Genomic DNA, 26,970 nt, shown 5'->3' with positions numbered 1-26,970 from the left:
CCCACGAATGTTTATTATGTTGAAAGTTTAACCCCAATATGACTGTATTTGGAGATAGGACCATTAAAGAGGTAATTAAGATTAAATGAGGTCTTAAGAGTGGGACCCTAATCCAATAGGACTGGCGTCCTTATAAGAAGAAGAGACACCAGGAAGGCACATGCACAGAGAAAAGACCATACAAGGGCACAGCTTGAAGGCAGCAAACCAAGGAGAGGCCTCAGGAGAAACCAGCCTGCTGACACCTAGATCTTGGACTTCCAGCCTCCAGGACTATGAGAGAATACCAGTCTGTGGCATTTTGTTATGGCAGCCTTGGTTAACTAATAATAATGGGCTAAGCAAGTAATCTAAATAAAGGAAACCATGAGGTTAAATATAAATGCATGCATTTGAGAAGTAACGGAGACTGCAGTTAGGCCATTGTTGACACAGAATTGCATGAACAGTATTGTCAAGCTCTCTAATCTTTAAAGAAAATAAAGTGTGTGTATGTGTGTGTGTGTGTGTGTGTGTGTGTGTGTGTGCGCGTACATGGAGGTGGGGGGTAGTTCATGTGAAATCTTTTTTTTTCCAAAATAATATTTTGTTGGTTTATTTTAAAAGTCATAAACTATTGAATGATCTAAGCAAACACATCTGGGAGTTGGATCTACCCCTATGTGGTCATCAATTTGTAAACTCTTTGCCAGTGCTGTTGACAATTCATTATAGCAGAAGCAGTGAAAGGCCATTTAGCCATGTAATCATCTTGCTTTCATATCACATCATCCATGTGATGCAAGTATTAGAATTTTTGCTCAAGTAAACTCTTAGATACTATACTTAAGAGAAATGGTGCCTTAAAATATGCAAGATATAACTGTCAAGGCTTGACACCACATGTATATTGATGGAAGCCAGAATAGCTATTGCTAAAAATGCATTTCATTGACTATTCCCTCTGCAAATGTGCCATGATGATGATCAATCAGGATAAATCACACAGCTATTCAACTAATTCATCCATAAAGAAAACTGATAGAGTGTTGAAGTCAGTGAGGCCAAAATCAGATGCCCATAGCATCTGCATTTGTAGGATATGAAGCTTTAATGGCGGTCTCTCAGAAATTTTAAAAACAGCCTTATCGGCATTATCCACTGCTATCTACATGGACAGCCTTCCCCATGATTTTCAAGGTCATATAAGTGGTTAAGTATTCACTTCCTTATGCATTTATAAATTATAGGGGCTTTCCAGAGAAAGTTCTTTATGACTTACTTATTGCTGCTTGCAATTCTGAAAACTCTAAATTAGAAATGTCAACTCCTTTGTTGGACAATAGTTTCATATTGGTGCTGGTCAGTGGGATTTCCCAACTTGAATCTCTTACTTGATTACTTTTTATTAATCTGTTTTTTTAACTACTTTTTTTTACTTGGTTACAGGGTTTATTTCATATGCTACCTCTGGTAATAGTCTTTAGCTTTTGCCCAGCCATGGTTCTCACTATCCCTTTCCTAGAATTTTGCAGTAAGGACTAATGGACTATAGCTTTCCAATCTCATCTGACTCTAAAACCCATTATTACTATGTCTTTCTAAGGCAAAGTTATATCACAGATTTTGGATTGATATAGTGGTATTAATGAGCCTTCACAATCACATCTGCTTACCATTCTCTTACTAGCCTCCTTTTCTTTTACCTTCTGCTACAATGAACTCATCAGTCACAGAAATACAGGCTTTTCTACACCAATACAGGTGCCCATGCTGTCACCTGTTAATTTGGAAATAACTTGGTAAATGCTTTACTTGGTGATATATGCAGAATTCTAAACTTTATGGCTTTTTGTTTCTTGCTTAAAATATTTCTACTGTTCTGTTCTCCCTTCTAAGTATTTCTGCATAAGTTATACGTTGAAATTGCTCCATAATTTTAGATGTTCTTGGTTTATTTATTTATTTTTACTTTACATATATTTTTTGAGACAGAGTCTCATTCTCTCGCCCAGGCTGGAGTGCAGTGATGCATCTCGACTCACTGCAACCTTCGCCTCATGGGTGCAAGCCATTCTGCTGCCTCAGCCTCCCAAGTACCTGGGATTACAGGTGAATGCCACCGCACCCGTCTAATTTTTTTTTTTTTTTCTGGGACAGAGTTGCTCTCTGTCACCCAGGCTGGAGTCCAATGGTGTGATCTCAGTTCACTGAAACCCCCGGGGTTGAAGTGATTCTCCCTGCCTCAGCTTCCCAAGTAGCTGGGATTACAGGTGCCCACCACCACACCTGGCTAAGTTTTGTATTTTTAGTAGAGACAGGGTTTCACCATGTTGGCCGGGCTGGTCTCAAACTCCTGACCTCAGGTGATCTGCCTGCCTCAGCCTCCCAAAGTGTTGAGATTACAGGCGTGAGCCACTGTGCCTGGCCAATGTTTGTATTTTTAGTAGGAACAGAGTTTCACCATGTTGGCCAGGCTGGTCTTGAACTCCTGATCTCAAGTGATCTGCCCACCTCGGCCTTCAAAGTGTTGGGATTACAGGCGTCAGCCACTGCACTGCACAAAGGCACCTATTTTTCCTTTGTATTTCAATATTTCTCTTTGGGAAGTTTCTATTGAACTTTCCTTGGCTGTGTCAAATCTACCCATAAGCCCATCAAAGGCATTTTTCATATCCATGTATAGGATTTTTTATTTCCAGCATTTTCTTTTGTTTCTTAGAGTTTCTATCTCTCTGCTGACATTACCCATTACTATTTCCATTAGGGACCTTAAAATGTTAATCATACTTATTTTAAAAAGATAATTCCAACATCTGAATCATATCTAAGTGTTGTTTTGATGGCAGCTTTGTCTCTTCAGATTGTGTTTCTCCTCGTCCTTTATCATGCCTTGTAATACTTTATAGAAATCTACACATGCATCAGGTAACAGGAACTGAGATAAATAAGTCTTCATTGTGAACATTTATTTTAATCTCTCTAGGGGTAGGATTGTGTTTAATATTTGCTGTAGCTGTAGGTGCCAGAGGCTTCAAATTCAGCTGATGATCTTATTTTTTCCTTTGGTCTCCCCTCTTGACTTTATGCTTCCCTAAGTATGTACTTCTTTTCAAATAGAGAGCTTTTTCAGTTGTAATCCACTGCCATTGTGTTGAAGCCTGATGGTATGGTGTTAAGATGTAGGAGAGATATTGCATGATTAAAATCCTCCAATTAAATCTTAGTGTGTGTTTTTTTGTTTGTTTGTTTGTTTTTTTGAGATGAAGCTGTGTTGTTGTCTGGGGAAATACTGGAGGTTCACTGTCTCATGCCAAGGAAATCGAGGGTGCAGAAACATAAAGAGTGCGCCTAAGAACGGAAGTTTAAGCTGGATGCTGTGGCTCACGCCTGTAATCCCAGCACTTTGGGAAGCCGAGGCGGTTGGATAACGAGGTCAGGAGTTCAAGACCAGCCTGGCCAAGATAGTGAAACCCTGTTTGTACTCAGCAACACTCCGTCAAAAAAAACAAAAAAAAGAACGGAAGTTTAATAGACAAAAGAAAGAAGAAAGCTTCCTCGTGCAGAGGAAGGGGACTGGAATGGGTTTCTAGCCTTGCAACAAGATGCAGCTGCTTTTACAGATGAGCTTGAGGAGGCACTGTCTGATTTACATAGGGCACAGAGGATTGGTTGGACTAGATGTGTCATTTACATAGCATGCAAAGAGGCTGGTCATCCCACCCTGATCTTTTATTATGTAAATGAAGTTTTCTACCTGGCCTGGGCCATGCTGCCCATTTCTTTACTGCACATGTGGTGACAAAGAAAAGGGACCCCTATGTTGAACGTAGCTGATTTCCAGGTGTCCTTTTTCTATTGGCACAGCTGCTGGCATTCATCTGTGCAAGCTTCCACTTGCTTATCTATGCTTGCAGCTTGATTTTGCAGGCTGCTTTTTCTTAAAAAAGAATTTACTTGGGGGCTGCTTTTTATTAAAAGGAAAACCTTGCCGAGGACTCTGTTACCTTCACTATCTGCCTAAATAATTTCTTTTTAGCTCCTGTGTCAGAGATAGGGTCTTGCTCTGTCACCCAGGCTGGAGTGCAGTGATGTGATAGAACTTCTGGGTCTCCCAGGAGGCTAGGGTTACAAGCACTTCCACCACCATGCCCCACTTACATCTCAGTGTCTACATCCTGGGGCTATGACCTTCATGATCTAGCTTTTATCCCCCATCTCTCCCTGTTCCCTTCCCTGGCTGCAGCATCCTCAGTGTATTTCCTTGAAACCTTGATTGCTGTTGATTTGTTTTCCCTTCTTAGGTGAGACCAGGAGGCTAAAGGCAGCTTCCGTGGGAGGAATGCCTCTACTGTGATAAACTCTTAGCACAGTCTTTCTTTTGGAGTCAGCCTTTGTTAAGGAGAAGACTGAGCTATTTCACAATGATTACTCTTCCCTTCCACCTGCCAGAGCCATGAAGAAACATCTGCTCAGATGTTTACTGTGAGAACCTGGTGGGGTTCCTAAATATAAAGCCCTTTAAAGTGTGGGAGACCCCTACCCCTAAATATCCAGCTCCTAATAGTTTCTCACTCTCACAGTAATTCATGCACAGCCCACAGCAATTCATTACAATTACCAAATGAATGTTCCTATCAGTGTATGGCACCAGCTTGTTCTCTGCCAGGTAAGTAGATCTCAGGTTTGTCTCTCTGGATGCACCCGATGAGTCCAAGAAAAGTTATTGATTTTCAGTTGGTTCAACTGTTTCTTGTCATAGGCCAAGTATGACGTCTAAGTTCTTTACGTGTCAGAGCTGAACGAGACTCCTAAGGCTTTTTTTTTTAACTTTTTTCTTTTCTTTTTTGATGTTTAGAAGATATGGCAGTATTCCAGTATGTGTTAAGAGTATCCTGGATGGGAGGATGGCAAGCCCTAAAGCCAGTCTCTAGTCTTTTCAATTCCACCAAGTTCTTCGAAGAATGAAATGACTTCTTCCGGCAATCACAGCCTTGCAGAAAATCTGTGCTCCTCGAGCAAAAATGCTAGTTGAAGCTAACAGGGACAGAGTTGATTAATGAACTAAAGGTACACTGCTGCTCCTGTTAATACATGCAAAGTTTACATGTTCCCAACATCAGTGGGCTTTTGCATAACTGTGATATCTTCTCTGAGCTAATAATCTAGGTTGAGGTACTTGAGGGGTTCAGAGTATACCACCCTGAAATATACTACTCCGGCATAAGAATTGTTTTGAGCTAAAGGCAATTGAGGGAAAAACAGACACAGGACACACTCTCTGTCCTTCCTTTCTCTACCAGAAGACTAGAACAATTCTTAATCACCTGAGACAATGCTAGACTCTTATCAGCCCAGAGATGGCACCAGAGGAACCTACATAACTTTACTAAAAGAAATTTTATCTTCTATTACTTTCAGCCCCTATATATAGCCCACCACAAGTTATAGCCCTTGGAAGGCTAACAGTCTTTTGTCTTATGTCTTGCCACTTTTCTACAAATTTATTATTATTTGCTAAGGTATTATATATGCACAAGTTCTTTTTCTTTTTTTTTATTTTTTATTTTTCCTGAGATAAGATCTTGCTCTGTCACCCAGGCTGCAATGCAGTGATGTGATCATAGTTTACTGCAGCCTCCAACTCCTGGCCCAAGGGATCCTCTAGCCTTAGCCTCCCAAGTAGCTAGGACTACAGGTGCACTCCACCACACCTAGCTAATTTTGTACTTTTTGTAGAGATGTGGTCTTGCTATGCTGCCCAGTCTGGTATGCTCAAGTTTAATCACCCCTTTGAGTCACTTGTCACTGAGGTTTCTCCCAAGTGATGTGCACTGCACACATTAATAAACTCTTTGTTTTTCTCATATTAATCTATCTTTTGTGAGTTTAGTTTACAATGAACATAAGATAGTGTCTTATTCTATTCGGGCTTTTATAACAAATTACCATAGACCCAATATTTATTTCTCGCAATTCTGGAGGCTGAAAGTCTTAGATCAGAGTGCCAGCATAGTTAGGATCTGGTAAGAGTCCTCTTCCAGTTTGCACAGTTGACATCTCCTTGTATCCTCACATAATGTAAAAAGGGCAAGCTAGCTCTCCAGCCTCCTCTTCTAAGGGCACTAGTCCCATTTATGACAGTTCTACTCTCATGACCTAATTACTTCCCAAAGGTGACACTTCTAAACACCATTACATTGGGATTTGAGTTTCAACAGGAATTTTTGGGGAACACAAACATTCACTCCATTGCAGATGGGTAAAGGGAAAAGATTTTTCCTCCCTTACATACTCCATTTGTAATCTATTCTGAGGCTTGAGAATTTCCTACAAAATGGATATGTTTAGATAGAGAAAGAGAAATTTTGCTAAATGATGCCTGTAAAGCTTAGCAGTTAGAAGTTTATATATCTAAAATCCTAATAAGCCTATGTTGGATGATACCTTATAAATCCTCCTTTCTTTCATTGTGAGGGAAGGAGCTGAGTCTTAGAGAGGCTGAGCCACATGTTCAAGAGTTTAATGAGTAGTGGGGTCAGTAGAAGCCATGTCTTTCTAACTCTAAAGATAATGGCAGCCTGTGTAAGACAGAGACTCTTAGGTTTTGTGTTGTCTCCTCTCTATGCTTCTTCCCTCTACTTCAAGACCTCTCCTACCAAAGCCTGTCTAAAGCCATGAATAGATGGAGCTTTTTCTATTGCTGCTGCAACAAATTACCACAAATTTAGTGTCAAGTAATACATATTTTATGTTATAGTTCTGGAGGTCAGAGTCCAAAACAGATCACTAGGCTAAAAAGAAAGTATCCGTAGGGCTGCAGTCCTTCTGGAAGCTGTAAGGAAGAAACCATTCTGTGGCTTTTTCTAGCTTTTAGAGGTCATCCACATTCCTTGGCTCATGGCTCCCTTCCTCCATCATCAAAACCAACAAGGTTTGGCTGAATACTTTTGAGGCTGCCGTCTTTCCAATTCTCTTGCTTCTGTCTCCTCCTGCACTTTTGAGGAGATGACATTAGGTCCACCTTGAAAGTCCAGGATAATCTTCCTATTTTAATGTCAGCTGGGTAGCACATTTAACTGTCCTTTGCTATACAACCTAACATATTCACTGTTTCTGGGGATTAGCTATGGACATCTTTGGGAGACCATTATTCTGCCTGCACTAGAGACAGAGAGAAAGAGAGAGAGAGACAGAGAGAGAAATTCCTCTCACAGCATATGGTTGGGAAGTTGATATATTAATATGTAAGTGAGGAGATAAAAACAAGACTGCTGGTAAATAAGACAGTATAGGACAATTAATTGATTAGATTCAGGTTATAGCCATTGGAATAGAGAGAAGGCACAGATCTAAGTGCACTGGATATATCCAAGAAAGTTACATCTATCTGGGTAATAAAGACTGCATAGCTATTGGATGAGGCAGGAAGGGACCCCAGTGAAGTGAGGAGCAGAGTTAGGAAAGAAGGCATCATGTGTACAGCATAGGGATGGAACCAACTCTAACGAGTTAGGTCATGTTGATAACTAGCAAGAAAACTGTGGATAAGAAGGGTAAGATGAAATTCTGTTTACTCTTAAAGCTAGACAGGGAATTCTTATGAAAGGATAATTTTTAAAAATCCAAGTAAACGGTACATGAATTCTCCTTGGCTTCGGAGCACATGGACAATGATTAATTGCAGCAATATCATATGAAATCACCATTCTGTAGGTCAAAAATTGTCAAATATCTGTAATTTCTTATGATTCACCTTAAAAGAAGTGTAGAGGCTCAATATTACTCTAGAAATGTGGAGATTCAATGATCAGAAAGTTGTTCTTTAAAATCACCACAAGAGGGTGGTAAAGAATTATGCTTTATATCTGCACACCTGCAGAATATTGGTCTTTCCACACACAAAAATAATTATTTAAATGTATGTAAGATGCAGCTTTGGAGATGTTTTTCTTTCTAATTTGTTGTTGTTAATCATATTTAAAATAGCATGATTTGGCATCCGCAAAGTATATTGGCTGCTAGCTGGACGTCTTCAATGCAGAGAACACCAATTACATGCACATATCTCCATCTTCCATATGTGTACGAATGCGCTTAAAATGCAACAGATTCATACATAAATTATAAGCACCTCGTCACTGTCAAACTTCTAATCTATGATGATGAATTAAATAGAATTTTAAATGGAGAAATCTATATTTTAAATTCATTTCCCTATCTTGTTTATGAAATGAAATATTGAAATGAAGTTAGGGGAGTGGTCCTGTGGTTCATGTTCAAATGTTAGTCAAGCTCCGGCTGTTTACCGTTCTCAGTGACCTTGATTAAATTGCTCAACTCAGCTGGGAACTGAATTGTGTATTTAGAGGATTAAGCAGTGCTGCCCGACATTTTAGAGTAAGACACACCTACTATAACTTGCTTTGGCATTAACGCTGGGCTTCTCTTGAATTAATTAAAATGGCAATCTCCATTCTGCAACGGAAGGTCTCAGGGACTTGAAGATATGTTTACTCTATCCAATAACACGGGTATCGATTTCTGATTTCTTTTTTCATTTCCCTTCTTTATAACTTAAAATTCCCAACATTTTAGTAGAGACGTATTTAATCTGTAGTCTTTGATTATTATATGTGCACCTGTGTCTGCAAGTGTATCTGTATGTGTGCCTGTGTGCATGTGTGCATGGCTGTATATGAGTGTCTGCATGTCTGCCTTGTGATATGTGAGTGAATACTTACCCAATGTGTGTGCATCTCTGTGTTTTGTTGTGTGTTTTCCTATGTGCACTACATAAGTGTGTGAGGGTTGGGTGTATGAGAGTCTGTGCATGTGTGTCTGCAGGAAGTACATATACAAGTATGGCACACGCATTGGCATACATTGTGTGATGTGCACTTGTGTACATACATGTTTGTGTGTGGGTGTGAGATATACACTGTGGTGTGTTCATGTGTGATGTGTGTGCACAGGCATGTGCAAGAGTGTGCTGGTGTGTGTGCATGCATGTGTGTGTCCCTAATGTGCATGTGTGTGTGTCTGCATGTGTATTCGAGATTTTGGTAGGCAAGTAGGGAGATTGCAAATTGTGTGTGTGTAGGTGCATATGTGTATACATGTGCCTGTTTGTATATGTGTGTGTGTGTGTGCATAAAGATAAAGAGCTAGATACATTGTCTTTACAACCGTATTCACAGTTGAGCGCCTTTCTCTGAGCCAGGAGAAGGCAGTGTGCTCCTTGTACCCTCTCTGAGTTTAACAAGGGAAAGCTTTGAACTTTCAACTCTAGTGCCGGGGCTGCTGCTCCTTTTGCCTTTCCCTCTTCCCCCATAACACGTCTGTTTGTGTATTGTGTAAGAACCCATTTTAAACACACCAACCTCCCCTTACTTTTCACTTACTCTGCATAAAAGCTTAGTCAAGATTAAGAGCACTTGAAGAGCATAGGTGATTCGTCAGGGTGTGAGAACTATGATTCAGGTATTTATTTTCATCACTTCATACCTTTACTTTCTCTAGTATTTGACAGTTTGGGCTCTCGGGTAATATCATAAATGACTTTGAGTTTCTTTGGAGAAGAAAAGTGTAAAATAGACTTTGAAATGATCTTTTTATTAATGTGACCATTTCATTAGCCACGGCAGATTTTTTTTTAAGAATATATTTTCAGTGAATCTTTTAAAGCTCATTTTATGCCTGCCTTTATTTAAACTCGATATTCTTTGGCAAAAATGCCGGAGTATACTTTGCAAGTCCTGTTTTCTTGGAAACAGACGATTGCTCACCTTTGAGGTTTGTCTTGAGAATGTGCTCTCTGATCTTCTTAGAGTTTAGTGCATCATCAGTTTTTCTTCTTTTTTTTCCTGGCTCAGCAAATTTTCCAAGCTAGCTTTTTCTAGTTTTGGAGTATTTGGAAAAAAGCAGTGACTTTCTAGCCAGGGAGTCCCAAGGTCACATCCGGAGCCAACCACATGTCAAGTTTAATCTCCTGGCCTTTACAACTATTAATATTTACTCATGATGTCTTCTGGACATCTACAAAATTTTAGTCCACACTGTACAATTAGGAAACAAATTATATACTGCTTTTTTAATCTATTTTTTTAACAGGAGTGGCTTTGGTTTCTTTTTTAATGTATTCCTTCTTACTGTTATATAGTAGGCTTGCCATAAATTTCTATTGTTAGTCCTTGATATTTTATGAATAAAAAATTTTAAAAGCTGATAGTTTCTCAGATAATGTATAGTTGAAACATGTTAATGTCGTCGATTTGCTGCATAAGAACCAGAACACCTCACCACCACATCATCCAAAATGTAAAGTTTATGCTTCAAAAGAAAGGGAGTAAAGCTATTGGCTTTAAATGTATAGAGACTACATAAACATTTCTTGCAACATTTGACTTACCTACATAATGTCAAGTATTTGTTGGCATCATGAAAGACAAGATTTTGGGGGATGAGATATGACTCAACCTACAGAAGTTTCTAGAAATGCCAAGATTTTCAAATTATTATTATTACTACAAAGAAGCATAGACATTAAGGTCATTTTTAAGTCATATTTAATAGACATATGAGCTATTCCTCTGAAAGAAATGCTGGAAGACTATGTTTATCAGTTGACAGTGTCAAAATTAGGGTCTAAAATGTGAATCGATCAACAGGACTCCTCAATTATCAGCTTGTTTTGTTCTTCTTGATCCATGGCTATTATCTCTGTTCTTCCAATTCCACTTCAGGATTTGTTAGTGCATATTCTCTCCCTTTAGAGATTAATCCATCCTTGATTTCATTGTCTTCTCATTCCCCTCTTATATGCTATAGCTGATCTGACAGCGTGATTTCTGTCTGCCAACTGAATTCACATGCATTTTCCAAACTCAGTTCAATTAGCTGATTTTGATCAGTTTATTGTATGCAAAATAGTCTTAGGAACTGTAGATACACAAGGACAATTCTCTTCCCCATACTTAATATGGTCATAAGCCTTTGGTTGTATACAGAAAAACTGGAAGAAGATCTTTAGGCTTCAAATAATTTCACCATAAGACTCAGCAGCTCAGTGTAGTACTCAATGAGAAAATAAAAACATTTTTAATACAAAAAAAGTACCTGTTTCTTTCACTGCTCTTTGGATTGCCTACTCTTAATGTTTCATCTCCATGTTTACACAGATTAGCTGATCAAAACAGGAGTGATGACCAACTAGTGAATATATGATTTTGTGTTTATCCAGTCATAGCTACTTCTACTGTAGGTATTACTGAGTCCACATGGGACTGTGGGCTTGTGACACATTGACTGCAGTTCTTCAAGAGCCAGGAAATTTTCTCTAACTCAAATTCACTCTTCTACTTTAAGAACAGAAAGGCCAATGATAAATTATATAAGAAGATATAACAATAAATTTGGATAGCATGTTGATTGCAAAACATTCTGAGTGAGGTTCAGTGTCGCTGATAAGGTGCAGAGAAAGTTGTGGAGAGACTCATGGCTGCTTCATGACTTCATGGGCAACTTGCCTAAGCTTTTCTTCCCTTTGTTCCAGATTTACTTCAGCCTTACTCACTTTATGTCACTTCTCTTCAGCCAATTCCGTCTAATAAACAGATATTGAGCAACCATCAGATGCCAGACATAACCATATGTCCTAGACAGCAGCTAATATACTATCTGGTAAATAGTAGTAGTACACTATAAATAGTTGAGATTAACAACTGTGTGAAAAGTGAATAAACAAATATATAGTTTTTCAAACATGGAGATATTCCCCTATTTGCCTCTCACTGATTTGGGGATAGAGCTAACATTTCTGGCCCCATAGTTGGACTTTCACTGAGGGGTCATTCTTGCTGACTCTCTGGACCCTCTGTGCCTATGAAGCACTTTGGTGCCTGTCTGTTGTCTTCTTGCAATCTTCCACTTCCCTGCTCTCTTGGATCCTTGTAGCTCCTTTCCATGTAGATGGAATACCATGCCAGGATCTTCTTTGCCAAATAATTCTGTGGTCTCTAAAATTATTGACTTCAGATTTAGTGCACAACAAATAAAAGCCTGAGTCACTCATTTGTTGAATCACTCATTAATTTGTTTTTTAAGAAAAATTAGCTTCTACCAAATGCTGGGCCATGCTGCAAAAAGGGAACCCACACTCAACAAAAAGCAGTTCGTACAATGAAAATGGACACAAGGACAAGGAAACTGGTAATTATCAAAAGACAGCCTGACTTGAGCACTAAAAAACTATATTGCACGAAAACCCATCCCTAAAGTCTCCAAAACGGCCACATTGTTAGAAAAGTATCCAATGCATAATAATTTCATTGAATATTTGCCAAATAACATTTTTAGATGGACAAAAATATCTATTCTATTAAGTCAATACAAAATAAATAGCATCAAACAAAGAAGTGATAGTGACTGGAATGACAAGAATTAGATCAAAATTTTAAAAGTAGTATTTTAAGATGTAAATGAACTCAAACTAAGCTAGTAGCATTAATAAGATAGAAATTTTAGGAGACTTTCTTAAATAAGGAGGTAAAAATTATTTTAATTAATTCATCAGCTTTTGAAATGGTGCCTCTAAAGTGATAACAAATGCTTGAAAAGAGTTTGCTTTCCTCAATAGTTTTTATAAAACTCTGTTGAGTGGGAAGTGCCTGTTAAAGGTCACTCCAGCCATTCCCCATCATCATAAACTTCAAATGAGTGCCTTCCAAATGAATGAAACTTTACTGTGAAATAATTCTGCTCATTTCTGCCAGGCTTCATGAATGGTTTGAAAAATTTCAGGAACCCAGTCCTGATAAGCTACTAGGAAGTCAACTTCATTATGCAGTTATGGTCACCAATTTTTTTCCTGGGAATGACATATAAAACCTCTCATCTGAGCAAAATGAGGCAGATTAATGTTGCATAAAACATACACAGTCTGGATTACAAAATCGCAAAAGCTATCTCTTGGCTAGAGAAGCCTTCCCTCTTTAGATGCCTGTAATTTCAAGAGAAATTTCCCCAGAGCTTAATATTTCTTCCTCTTACAAACAGAAAATTCTACATAATAGAAATAAACCTTGATATAAGGAAATTTTAGTCAGCTTTGCTTGCTGGCTACGAAATATAAGTATAAATTATTACTTTAATTAACCTTTTGCCTATGCCAACTTTACCTTCAAAACTAAATATTCTCCTCACAAAGTGATATGGTTTGGCTGTGTCCTCACCCAAATCTCATCTTGAATTGTAGTTCCCATAATCCGCATGTGTCATGGGAGGGAGCTGGTCGGAGGTGACTGAATCATGAGGACAGTTACCCACATGCTGCTTTTCTCATGATGGTGAGTGAGTTCTCACAAATTTGATTGTTTTTATAAGGGGCTTTTCCCCCTTTGCTCAGCACTACTTCTCCTTCCTGATGCCATTTGAAGAAGGATGCATTTGTTTCCCCTTCTACTATGACTGTAAGTTTCCTGAGGCTTCCCCAGCCCTGCGGAACTGTGAGTCAGTTAAACCTCTTTCCTTTATAAATTACCCAGTCTTGGGCAGTTCTTTATAGTAGTGTGAGAATGGACTGATACACAAGGTTCTCAAAGTAAACTGTTATGAGAATCACTAGACTTGGGAAATTATACCAAAATCAGTTTCAGGAAATAATTATTTTAAAGTAAAGTGTTAGAAATGGTTGTCACGTTTGCAGGGTCAGTGTCCACATTGGAAGCTGTTGCAGCACGAAACCAATTTGCTCTTCACTCATCTCCTCATCTCCCATCTCTTCCTCTTCTTCAATGCATCTCCTAATCCTCTTTAAATATAGTTTTTATTCTGTCACTCTCCCACTAAAAATCTTTCAACTGCGAAAGGACATATTTTGAGCTTCCATTTGTGTACTTAACATATCTTTCCAAGGAGAGGATTGGTTCGGATGATCAACCCTTAAGGGGTGAAAAGGGTAAGTATAGATAATAAAGGGTTACTTCCTATTTGGAATCCACACATACAGATAAGCTACTGCAAGATTAGCTTCTAGAGACCCCAGTAGGATTAAGAATAACTGGGGGTCGTAGAGGACAATGGAAGTAATATAGTCTTCTCTCCTGACAACATCTCTGGGGAGGTACTAACAAGCATGTGTTTCCTACAGGCAAGAAGCTGTAGGGGGGGTGAAGAGGCTGCAAGTCTTCAAAAATTCACAAATTGGATTATCAATTCTTAAGGAGTCGGCCATTGTAGCAAACCTGCCTTGAGGCATAGAGTTGAAATGCCACTTAAAGCAAGAGTGAAGAAAAGCATTCCTTTTGAGAGGTAGTATTGCATGGGGTCAAGAGCATGAACTGTATTAGCACACCGCCTGGGTTTGAATTTCAGCTCCAGTGTGAACTAACTCTCTGGACTTAGGCAAGTTATTTAAGCTCTCTAATTCTTAGTTTCCTCATCTGTATAATATTGATAATAAAGTTAGCTTTGTTCTAGTGAAGAGATGTAAAATACTTAGAAGAGAGCCCGGTATATGCTAAGCACTATGCAATTATTTGCTATTATTGGAAAATATTTATTTGGTGCATATTATATGATAAGAACTGTGCTGAAAATTGGGGATAAAATGGGGAGGGATTCAAATTTCCTGTCCTAAAGACTCCTATTCTAATTAGGGCACTTAAAATACAAGGTGGTAAATGCTAAGATAGAGGAGGATATAACATGCCACAGAAGCTCAGGGGAGGAATACTGAAAGCAAACAGAGAAGATTTCTTACAAGAAGGGACAGCCTGAGACTCGCCATAATGCTCAAGAAGCGCTTGACCAACCTCTCTTCATTCTGCCCCGACAGTCTCTAGTTACGCACTGTTCCACTCTGCTTCTATGACACCAACTTTTTTTTTTTTTTTTAGATTTCACATGAGTGCGATTATTATTTGTCCTGTGTCTGGCTTATTTTACTTAACATGATGTGATCCGAGTTTATTCACGTTGTCACAGGGGATAAGATTTCATTGTACCCCATATGTACGATGTGTCAATTAAAACAAAATTTTTAAAGAAACTTCAGTTTTTTGGTTTCTCCCTTGGGCAGGTCCCTGAGAGGAACGGGTGTTAAATTTGGGGAGGAAAATCCAGGATGCAAACAGGTATCATTTCTTCTTAAGTATTTTCATTAAATTACCTAAAGAGATCTTGGAAGAAAGTGGGCTGAATCTTAAGTGTGCAGTTATTTGTTGTGATTTATTTTCTTATTCATAATCAACATTCATTTCCAACATACCCTTTCTATTTGTAACTTTATATTCTTTTTCTTAAAGTAAGTCCCTCAAACCTACGTATGCTTTAGGTCCCCAAAATCTGTACTCACTTTACTCAAACAATGAATGGGATTTAGCTAAATTACGGGTCTCAGGGACGAGTTGAAATGGATAAAAGAGCACTCGAGGAAGAGGTCTCATCGTAGGCAAAAGATCCATGAAGTAGCACAGAAACTTGGGTAGTTCCAAAGAATTTTACAGATCCATCTTAAGTAGGGTATTTAAAGTTTGTTTCCATTTCTACTCTGTTGTTTAAGAACTTAATTACACAGACATTTGGGTCCTTATTTTAACTAATGTTCAATACTGGACTACTTCTTTTCACTCTTAGAAGAGTAATACTGAGAGAGCAGGCTCAAGGTATGTGGTTCGATGTCTTATACAAGGTGGTAGCTTATATAAGCATTACCAAGACCCAAAGAGACAATATGGAGGTCTCTTCTTAGTATCTATAAGGCGGAAAATCCTCCCCAGGTTTTGTTTTTTTGTTTGTTTTTTGTTTGAGACGGAGTCTCGCTCTGTCGCCCAGGCTGGAGTGCGGTGGCGCGATCTCGGCTCACTGCAAGCTCCGCCTCCCGGGTTCACGCCATTCTCCTGCCTCAGCCTCCCGAGTAGCTGGGACTACAGGCGCCGCCACCGCGCCCGGCTAATTTTTTGTGTTTTTAGTAGAGACGGGGTTTCACTGTGTTAGCCAGGATGGTCTCGAGCTCCTGACCTCGTGATCCGCCCGCCTCGGCCTCCCAAAGTGCTGGGATTGCAGGCGTGAGCCACCGCGCCCGGCCCCTCCCCAGCTTTTATATTGAACTCTATTGTAAAAAATAAAGGTTCCTCTTCAAAGATTTTCCTCCCCATTTAATTAGGAATAAATAGTAACTTCTCTTAGAAGCAAAATTTATTCAAAGACCTGTGCTAACATTCTTAAATATCTGCTAGCTGTGGTAAAGAAATCAACGTACTTTATGTTCTTAGCGCCCACAATTTGGCCTGAATATTTGCCCTGGCAGGCTTATACTGGTTGAAGCAAGCATTAGGTCATAGCCTGTTCCTTTTCCTTATTTAAAGGTGTTTTTACCTTTCTCAGCATTCCACAAGTTACTTCCTCTCTCCTTTGTTCTCTTCTACCTTTGCCTCTTTAAAAAGTTCTAAGTCGCTCATCAATCGAGACAAAACCAAATGTGAGGCCCCGTTCCAGCCAACGGAAACTGGACACAGCAGTATGGTGGGCACTGCAGGTTGGAAATGACCCTGTCTCCTTTGCTTGGTGTACTCTCCGGGCAAAACTGCTGGCGAGTATACCCTTTCTGCAGAAAGCATAAAAACGGCCTTGCTGAGTAAATTAAATTTATGTTCAAGTGCTATTCTTTACGGCACCGAGAAACAAGCATTTCAAACGTCTATGATAGGTAATACATGAATATGCTTACATGTATATGATAATGTACATATAATAATGTACAATATATAAAATAATATGCATACATACTTCTGAGCTTATAGTTCTTAAAATATGCCAAAGTAAAATAAAAGCTCATTGTTCATCTGGATCCATTATTTTTATTTATTTTTGACATGCTTCTTAAATATGGGCAATTTTGGATGTATGCATTTTAATTAGTAAGACTAGCTAATGTATAAAATTACTTTTAAAAGTAAAATAAAACAATAAAAAATAATTTGCAAGTATTAAAATTCTCATAATTGGGTAAAGTTCAAATGAAGAAATTCAGCATTTTAAATTTGAACCCTTTTAGAACAATATGTTCTGGTCTCAGACGTTACACATTTCATTTTTTAAGAGGGAAAAAGAAAAAATGAGAAAAACAAGCTAACAAATGCCACGGAATTATAAATTAATAATGGTTGTTATGTTCTGTGGTTTTTGAACCTCTAACTATTCCACCCAAATAGAACATGGCACTTCTCACTCTAATGTGGTCTGATATAAGCCATGGATTCAGGTACCCTCAGCGGCCAGACACATCCTCAATCAATTATGGAGAGATCAACAACCATTTTGCCTTTCAAATGAGCTTGAGAAAAATGGGGCTGTTTTCCCACAATGGAGGAAGTAGATGAGAACTGCTCATTCTCTGAAAAGGAATCATGTTAATGAAATGACAAAGAGAGCTTTGTTCATTTAAATACCATAAAGTCCATCCGAATTGGTAATAGAGTACATAATTGTCTCTTTTATATCTCAGTCAAATCTTTGCTAAGGGGCTGATCTCTTCAGCCCCTTTAATGAGAAAGAAAACTGGAAAGAACTCAGTTTCATGATATTTAAAATCCTTCCCCAGGGCACATGGGCTCTATAACAACCACAAAAATCCATTACTGCATAAATATAATCTTTTGAATTTTAAAGCAAACAAACAGAAATAACATGTATCAGAAAAAGTATTGTGCTACTAAAAAGAAAGTGATGCTTATATTTTATTTATTTATGTTTTCCAATTAGTTTGCAATGACTATGAATATTACTTGGTTAATTACTTTTTAATGACTGTGTTATTAATTCATAAAACTCTAAATAATGTTTGACTACATCTATGTCAATATATATGTGAAAATGGAGTGAAAATAAAGCATATCCATACTTCTGTGTATTGAAATTTTTCTTTATATTTTTCTATATTGTGTACATTTTGCATAATAAACATAAATAGCTCTGATTTAATGTAATTTTAAATTCTATAATATCAATAATATTATTCATTATGATATATACTAGAAAGAATAAAAATAAATCTTTTTTATTGAAATATTCCTAAGTGATTGCTGTTTTATTACATCAAATGTGGTTATTAGACTGGCAAAAGAAGGTTTATCCAGGTTATTTTTTTTTAATTATCTGACCACAGGATAAATGTGGCTCATGGAAATTAATTGGGAACACCTGTTCCAAGGTAGCTTTCTGACAGAGGAACATCAATCTTCCCATTGCATGTAATTCTTCTTCTGAAGAGACAGAAAAAGTCTGTTTTTGGAAAAGTCAAGGTATTTGGCCACGGAACCAGACCTTTCTTTCCAACAGCCTCTGTTAGTGTTTCCAGCTTCATGTGACAAAGAGATGGGTCGATCAAAGTATTTTTAATGTGAGTCAATTGGGCGGCATTGTTGAAGAAATCCATTCAGAAACTGCAGGTGTATCTCTCCACATTTGAAGTGGGCCTGTGGGATTCAGATGTGATCATGGAAAAGTGGATAAATGACAGCTCTGGGCATCAGTTTCAAGGAAGTGCTCAGCTGAATATAGAAATCAAATGGAAGAAAACAAATAACACTTTGTGGATCCTCTCCCCTCGAAACTTGGATTGTTCCTTGCTCCTCTGTGCTTCCCAAAAGAAGACAAAAGGTCAACTGGTAACCTTTCACTGCTCTTAGAGCTGGGTGACTTTCTTCTCAATTTATACAAACAAGGTATATACGCACAGCTCTAAATGACTTGGTTAACAGTCCAAAAATACTTGGTTATTTCACTGATGCTGAATGATTCCCTGCCACCTTCACCAATGAACAGTTAAAAAAAAAAAAAGCAAGCTTAGTTCTTGTATTCATTTGAAATCATAGTAACTGATGAGTTTGGTAACTTACAGTTCTAGAATTGTTTCCTGTGACACAGTGGAACTAGAATATCTCAAAAGTATTCCTACTGCTCCATTCTATAAAGTACAATAGTTTCACCTTATCTGCAGTTTGGCTTACCCACCATCCAAAAAAATTAAATGGAAAATTCTAGAAATAAACAATTCATAAATTTTTAGTCATGTACCGTTCTGAGTGGCCTGGGGAAATCTCCTGCGCTCCTGCTCCACCTCGCCTTGGATACAAATCCTTCTTTTGTCCAGCATATCCACACTTTCTACCCACCCATCTGTTAGTAACTTCATAGCCGGCTCAATTACCAGATGGACTGCTGTGGTATTGCGGTGCTTATGTTCAAGTAACCCTTCTTTTACTTCATCATGGCCTCAAAGCACGAGAGTAGTGATGCTGACAATTTGGATATACCAAAGAGAAGCTGTAAAATGCTTCCTTTCAGTGAAAAAGTGAAAGTTCTACATTTAATAAGGTGAGAAAAAATGGTATGCTGAAGTTGCTAAAATCTATGGTAAGAATGAATCTTCTACCTGTGAAATTGTGAAGAAGGAAAAAAAATTCAGCAAGTATACATAGGGTTCTCTACTACTGGAGATTTAAGGCATCCACTGGGGGTCTTGGAACATATCACCTCTGGATAAGGGGGGACTACTGTATGCTCTTGGCTACTATGGTGGAATTTGCAAGTTCTCCTAGATTAAGGCATGTGTTGCAGGATTAGGTCATAGAGACAGGTGAGCTCAAATACTGACTATTCCACTTAGTAGTTAAGTGACTGGGCTATTTAAAGTTTCCTCATCTGTTAATGAATATAACAATTCTCACCGCAGAGGGTCATTGTGAAAATCAAATACTATATTGTTGATAAATCTCAGCATAAAATCAGTTTTTATCAATAACTGTTTTACGATTGTTATAAGTTTTATCATACAAATTCTTAAATTTGTTGAATATCAGTTTTCTTGCCTGTGAAGTGGGAAAAATAATGATTTCCTCTTAGGTATGACAATTAAATTGAATGAGCTAACTCTGTAGATACTGGGTACTTAAGTGATAGTTGCTTGGTATAACTATTCTTTATTATCACTATTATTATTACTTGAGAACTTTCCAACTTCAGGGTTTCCCAAGGTGTGTTCTATGTCCTACATTTGTGTGGAAGGAATACAACAATGAATTTAAATAAACGGTGCTATACTTACATATGTATTTTATTAATAATAACCAGCAGAAGATACTTGCTTTATACAACTTTCTTTTATACAATATTTATAAATTAAAATTGATAATTGGGGCAAAAAATAGACAAAACAATGATACCAGTGGTATGGGGGAATGGCAAAATGCACGTGCTTATTCATTCATTCACCTAGTCCGCTAAGTGCTAGGCACTGGACCAGTGCCATGTAACAGAACTTGCCTGCCTGGCAGACATACTTACTACCCCCAAACTGCAAACTAGCATTGAACATAATGGCATGCAATTGCCTTAATCTTCAAGTTGAGCTCTCTATTTTATGGCCTCAACAGCACACATCTTGGTAACAAGGCTGAATATGCCAATAAGCAGATTCCCAACATCAAATTCTAATAAAGATCAAAATGAGAGAACATAGCAACTATTCCTCACTTTTCTACATCTTAGTGTGATGGGGAAAAGCAGACTATTTCAATGCAAAGAAATCAAACCAATCAATGTGCCTGAATTGCAGTTCTGATCTCCATATGAGAGAAGGTTTAGGAGATTATGGCATTTGACCAAGGGGCCCTTATAACTTTTGTTACCACTGAACTTTGATTATTATCTAAAAGAAAAGTAAGAGTTAAGAGAAAAAGAAATGTTATTCTGATTTAGATGAAATGAATGAATTTTATTAATGGAAAACAATAGCTGTGGTAGTAATAATGGCTCTTTCCTACATGTGAGGTAAACCATAGCATATTTTTCATTAAGGAAATGAATTACAATTTCCTTCTATTACAAGAGTAAACAGGCAGGACATGGTTTTGCACACTGTGAATAAACAAATACATAAGAAATAAAGCAAAGTCTTAATGCCTGTCTCTTGCAAGCCCCTTTGTCTGAAACAGCACAGCACAGCTTGTCTCATGCATGGTGACAAAGAAGCAGAGGGAAAGTCTTACCAAAAATGCAGACTTCAGTTACAATGTCATTTGATCTTGTCCTTTGAGATGCGCTTTTTTGAAAATGCCTCTGCCGTTCAGCACTGCATCAGCAAAACAAAGTCCACGAACACGAAAACCGAATCTATAACCATGCAGCTGTATGTGTAGCTGTGAAAAATTTCTAAATGTGTTCAAAAAAAATTTTGATGTAAATTAACCTAAACTCCCTGTATGGATATTGTCAATTATTCATGACACAAATCATGCAACAGAGCTGTCAGTAGATACTTGATAGAATATACAGAATGAAATACATATATATATAAATACAGATATCATGCATATATGTTAACATATTCATGCATGTAAATATCCAATCACATAAACATATATTCACATATATACATATATAACACATTCATGTAATAAATAAATATATGTCCATGAATACACATATTTACACATACGTAAATGAGGCAAGCTGGTAGAATCAAAGAGCACTGAACCGACCATGCTTGGAAACCTGGATTCTAGCCGTTTTGTGTGAGTCACTTACTCCTGTTTCAGGATCTCTATTGCCTCAGTGTTTGGACCAATGTCCCGGAAAGTCAAGTGTCCTGGTTGAGGTCACACAGTGGCTGGGACCAAGGACCCCTCTCCACGACCCTGGGAAGCACAGCTGCCCGTGCAGAAGTCCAGACCCTGGTGGAGCTCGGCTCGGCCCCACGGCACGGGAGAGGCAGAAGCTCCAGCAGTGAGTTCTCCCTGAGCTGCAGCTGCAGCGAGGCGTCCCCGGCACAGCCCCACGGCTCCAGGTGGAACCGGGAGGAGGAGGAGCCTGGGGACCACTCAAGAGTAGCCGGGCGGGGAGCACAGCCCCTGCAGCGTCTCCTGGGCAGAAGCAGGTGTGGTCAGGACGAAGGAAGCACCTGGTCTGTGGCCCAGACAGTGTCTCCTTCTATCCACATCCGGAGCGACACTGAGGTGGGCTGAACAGAGGCTCCGGTGGACAGAGACCCGTAGGCACCGCCCAGCCTGCCCCTGCCCAAGCTGCCCGGGTCGCTTCTCACAGAGCCCCACTGTGCTGCACTCACAGCGTCTCACAGTCCTGCCACCCTTGTCCCCCCTCCCACAGACCCGCCACCCCCCTCACGGGTCCTGCCACCCTTGTCCTCCCTCCCACAGACCGGCCACCCCCCTCACGGGTCCTGCCACCCTTGTCCTCCCTCCCACAGACCCTCCACCCCCCTCACGGTCCTGCCACCCTTGTCCACCCTCCCACAGACCCGCCACCCCCCTCACGGTCCTGCCACCCTTGTCCCCCCTCCCACAGACCCGCCACCCCCCTCACGGGTCCTGCCACCCTTGTCCCCCCTCCCACAGACCCGCCACCCCCATCACGGTCCTGCCACCCTTGTCCCCCCTCCCACAGACCAGCCACCCCCTCACGGTCCTGCCACCCTTGTCCCCCCTCCCACAGACCCGCCACCCCCCTCACGGTCCTGCCACCCTTGTCCCCCCTCCCACAGACCCGCCACCCCCCTCACGGTCCTGCCACCCTTGTCCACCCTCCCACAGACCCGCCACCCCCCTCACGGGTCCTGCCACCCTTGTCCACCCTCCCACAGACCCGCCACCCCCCTCACGGGTCCTGCCACCCTTGTCCCCCCTCCCACAGACCCGCCACCCCCCTCACGGTCCTGCCACCCTTGTCCCCCCTCCCACAGACCCGCCACCCCCCTCACGGTCCTGCCACCCTTGTCCACCCTCCCACAGACCCGCCACCGCCCTCACGGTCCTGCCACCCTTGTCCCCCCTCCCACAGACCCGCCACCCCCCTCACGGGTCCTGCCACCCTTGTCCCCCCTCCCACAGACCCGCCACACCCCCCATCAGGCCCAGGGAAGTGCAGTGCCTGTGGGTGGGACTGGCAGACCCGCTGGCCGACACCCAACCTGGCAGCCGCTGCGGCCAGAGACCAGTTATCTCCCATCAAGAATGTGCCCTTGACTATTTTTATGTCATGTGTGTTTTCTTTCTTGCCTCAGTTTTTAGTAAAGTTCCTTGTTGGGCATTTTAGTCCAGCTCAGCAGTGCTAAAAGGGGAAAGAAAGGGGCGTTGGGCTGTTTCTGGGCGGAGAGTGCCGGGCAGAGTGGCTCCCGGCCCCTCACCCTTCCCTGGGCCCTCCGCCCTCCCACAGCGCCCCTCCCCCTCACCGGAGCCCCCCGGGTGTATTTTTGTTTCTTTGTTTTTTAGCATATTTTTCATCTTGCCCCTGATCAAACTGATGGCTAGGAAAGTATGTGGCTTGGTAAGCAAAATTCTTCTGAAGAAATTCCAGAGCCCCCGGCCGCCGTGACCTCACCGCCCCGATACCAGCCAAGCCTCCGCTGTTTTTATAAATCACGGCCCGCCCGGCTGGCAGCACACAGTGGCCCAGTGTTGACTCCGGATTCCTCACGTTCCCTGGCGTCCCCCGTGGGGCCCCTGCACCGGCGGGCGGTCGGGGAAGCAGAGCGGGCAGGCTGGGGGTCCCTGGGCGGCCATCCCCTCCCTGCTGGGTGAGCCGGCGTCCTCCCTGCAGGTCTGCGTCCCCACGTCCCGCCCCTGGCTTCCGCCCCTCAGAACCCCTGCCATAGCGGCACTGCCACGACCTCCTGCTGTTAGTGGCCGCCCCCACCTCCGGAGCCCGACCCACTCTGCTCCGAGGCTGCTCGGATGGGCACCCACCTGTAACCAAGTGTGAATAGCAGAGCCGGTGCTGGCTGCAGGCCAGACACCAGCAGGGCTGACCAGGCCCCAGGCCGCTCCTCAGGTGGGGGCAGGACCCAGTGTGCACCGGCTGAACCAGCGCCCACTGCAGGCTGGCACAGGGGCTGCACTGGGAACCAAGGCTCTGCCCTTCTCCCAGGACTCAGTCTCTGTGGGAGACCAAGACCCACAGCCCAGGCTGATGTCCTAGAGGGAAGACCTGGGGGTAGGGGGCACTGGGGAGGGGAGGCATGGGGCCTGGTGGGGGAAGGAATGGCAGGAGGGGAGGGGGTGTTGGGGGAATCCCACAGGAGAGGAAGGAAGAGGCTGAGGTCACAGGCACAACAAATCCCAGGAGAGCAGGGCCCAGGAGCACCCAGTGCCGCCTCAGAAGGCTCTCGGGTCGGGCCTCTGCTCACAGCCCCGTGCCCCTCCTGGTATTGAGTGACCCACCTGCCGTCCTTCACAAGGGCGGGTTTAATCCCAGCAGGCAGGTTCCCAGGAACATGCCCGTGCACAGTAGGCCTCCCTCCATGCTCGCCCAGTGAGTGGTCAGGGAGGAGAGGACCCCAGGGTCTCACCAGCTCCTCTCAGGACCCTCACCATTTTGGCTGCACAAAGGAGCAAAGAAGGGTTCCCGAGGGCAGCCAGGGCCGGGACCCCACCAACCGGCCTGACTGATGAACTCCGGGGGCCGCTGCCTGCACAGAAGGGGAGTGGACAGCCCGGCCGGGGCCAATTCCCACCACGCCGGCCTGGTTTCTAAACAGTTTAATCAATTAGCGAGGTGGAAGCCCTCAGTGTCAGCTGCAGTGCTAATGAGGGGCCCCACCCCCACCCGTGGGACCTGCAGCTGGACTCTGGCCCCTCAGCAGGGCCTCCCAGTGCAGTGGGGTGGGGACAAGGAGGGGGGCTGGGAACCCAGCTGTGCAGCCCCCGCCACAGGCTCAGCCACATGGTGTCCAGTGCCCGGCCCTCCCTGCAGCCAACTTTCCTTCTGGAACCGCAGGGAACCTCTGACAAAGCCCTCCCAGCAGAGGAAGCTCAACTCACGGGATAGCCAGGAAGGGGGGGCTCCTCATGTGGAGGGAGTCGAGGTCGAGGGAAGATGAGGGGTGAGCCGGGACTGTCCCTGCCACCCCAGCGTCCCAGCTGACCCCTCTCTCTCACACACACAGAGACACATGTGAACACGGACCACATTCCTGCCCAACCTGAGATGGCTTGACATGCCGGGGCCTCGGCCAGCCCTGTGACGAGCTGGAAACCGAGTCACAGCTCCCATGGGGCCCAGCGTTTGCAGATGGGGGACCAGCGTGGAGCTGTGGGCTCTGGTTGCTCTCAGCTTCTCTCTCATGGCCATCAGCCGACTGGACCCCAGGGTGAAAGGTGTAGGCGTCTGGGCATCCAACAAGCAGGAGGCCCCCCGCCACCCCACATAGGCTGCCCCCTCGACCCGCAGAGTTCTTGGAAAACCTCCAGGGCTTCCCGGAGGGAAAAGGGCAGGTGGAGGGGGCAAGTGGGGGCCGGAAAAGTAGGGGCAATCCTCACGCTGGGAGCAAGGAGGAGCCTTGCCAACTCCCCTCCCCTTATGGGGGGACTGACAGATACGGGGCTCCTGGGAGAAGCCACCGCCCCCGAGAGCTCCAAAGCCTCTGACTTGTCTTAGGAAAGTCTCACTGCTCTTGCAGCACCTGGGGGACGATGGGGTCCGCCCTGGAGGGGAAGCAGTTGCTGTCCGGTGCAGGTGGGACAGGACCAGGCGTTCAGCGAGGACAATGCAGGCTGCGTTGCAATCCGACGGCCTTTCTGGTTGCTCTCCGGGGATGAGTTACACCCTGAGCCCCAGCCTTCTTGCCTTCATGTGGAGCTCCCCAACCTTCTCTAGTAGCAAAGTCCAGTGAGCCAGGACCCCCTGCATTGGTGATGACCTAGTGAATCCAGGTCCCAGCCAGGGCAGTGTCTCCCCCTGGCCACCCTGCACCTGCCCCCGCTGGACTCCCTCCCACCCACCCTGGCCTGCCCAGGTCAGATGCCCCCAGCAGATGGAAACCCTCAGGGCTGGGTGCAGCATTCACCCCTGGGGTGCCAGGCAGGGTCATGATATCAAGTCCCCAGGAAGGAGCTGGGGGTGCAGATCTGCAGGCAGGGGTGTCCTGCAGGAGAGAGCTCAGGGAGAGCCTGGAAGCCACTTCCAGATGCCGGGCTGCAGGCCTGGCTCAAAACCCACCTCCCCTGTGAAGCCCGCCTCAACCCTCATAGTTAGAAGTGAGTTCTGCACCCCCTAGCACCCACACACTCAACCTTGACCCTCTCTTTTTCCTCGGGGGACATGTGGATCTGCCCGTGTGCATGTTCACGGCCATGGGCTCCTGCAGGAGGGCAGGTTCCAGAGCTGAGCAGGCAGCTGGACCTCACAGCCCTGTCCTGGCCTAGCGAAGAGATGAGGCCCCAGTCCCCCACCCCAGAGTGGACACTTTCTGTTTGGTAAGCTTTGCCTTCCCCTAGACTCTGGACCAAAAACCCCCCAGCCCACAGGCACTTCTTAAAAAACAGAAGCCTCCCGTGAAGCGTGACTTCTACTCCACCTGACACCGGGTTCTGGCCTACCCCAGCATCCCTGTAATTGAGGAGAGGCTGCCAGCCTGAAACCCGACCTTCTTGTTCTGCAGCCTTCTCCCGTCAGTCAACACCCCCGGGAGCCCGCCCAGAAAACCCAGGTTCCAGGAGCAGATTCCCTGCTGCCCCACTGTGGGCTGGGCACCTGTGCTGTGGCGCCTGCTGGCAAAGGTGTGCTGACCACCAGCCACAGTGGGACCTGGCCCAGCCCCAGCCTGCTGCTTCAGGTCCTCGCCCAGAAACACCTGCTTCTTGTTGTGACCTGTGGGAGCCTGCAGACCTGTGCTGGCTCAGATCTGAGCCAGTGCACACCTGAGCCAGTACACACCTGAGCCGGTACACACCTGAGCCGGTGCACACCTGAGCCAGTACACACCTGAGCCGGTACACACCTGAGCCGGTGCACACCTGAGCCAGTGAACACCTGAGCTGGTGCACACCTGAGCCAGTGCACGGTACACACCTGAGCCGGTGCACACCTGAGCCAGTGCACGGTACACACCTGAGCCAGTGCACACCTGAGCTGGTGCACACCTGAGCCGGTACACACCTGAGCCGGCGCACACCTGAGCCAGTGAACATCTGAGCC

At 43.2% G+C, this 26,970-nt stretch overlaps 2 long non-coding RNA genes across 2 annotated transcripts; one reads left to right on the top strand and one right to left on the bottom strand.

The window, feature by feature from the left end:
- Positions 1–9,373: 9,373 nt before the first annotated feature.
- Positions 9,374–15,035, top strand: LOC129143566 (uncharacterized). Its single transcript, XR_008547197.1, has 3 exons — positions 9,374–9,462; positions 13,235–13,325; positions 14,129–15,035. It is a non-coding gene; the product is annotated as an uncharacterized LOC129143566 (long non-coding RNA).
- A 7,973-nt stretch (positions 15,036–23,008) lies between these two features.
- LOC134809640 (uncharacterized) lies at positions 23,009–25,469 on the bottom strand. Its single transcript, XR_010155906.1, has 2 exons — positions 23,742–25,469; positions 23,009–23,106 (listed from the first exon to the last, which is right to left on the bottom strand). It is a non-coding gene; the product is annotated as an uncharacterized LOC134809640 (long non-coding RNA).
- Between the last annotated feature and the right edge of the window lie 1,501 nt (positions 25,470–26,970).

Source organism: Pan troglodytes, chromosome 2 (assembly GCF_028858775.2).
Source record: "Pan troglodytes isolate AG18354 chromosome 2, NHGRI_mPanTro3-v2.0_pri, whole genome shotgun sequence".
NCBI lineage: Eukaryota > Metazoa > Chordata > Mammalia > Primates > Hominidae > Pan > Pan troglodytes.
This window is presented reverse-complemented; position numbering and strand designations above follow the sequence as displayed.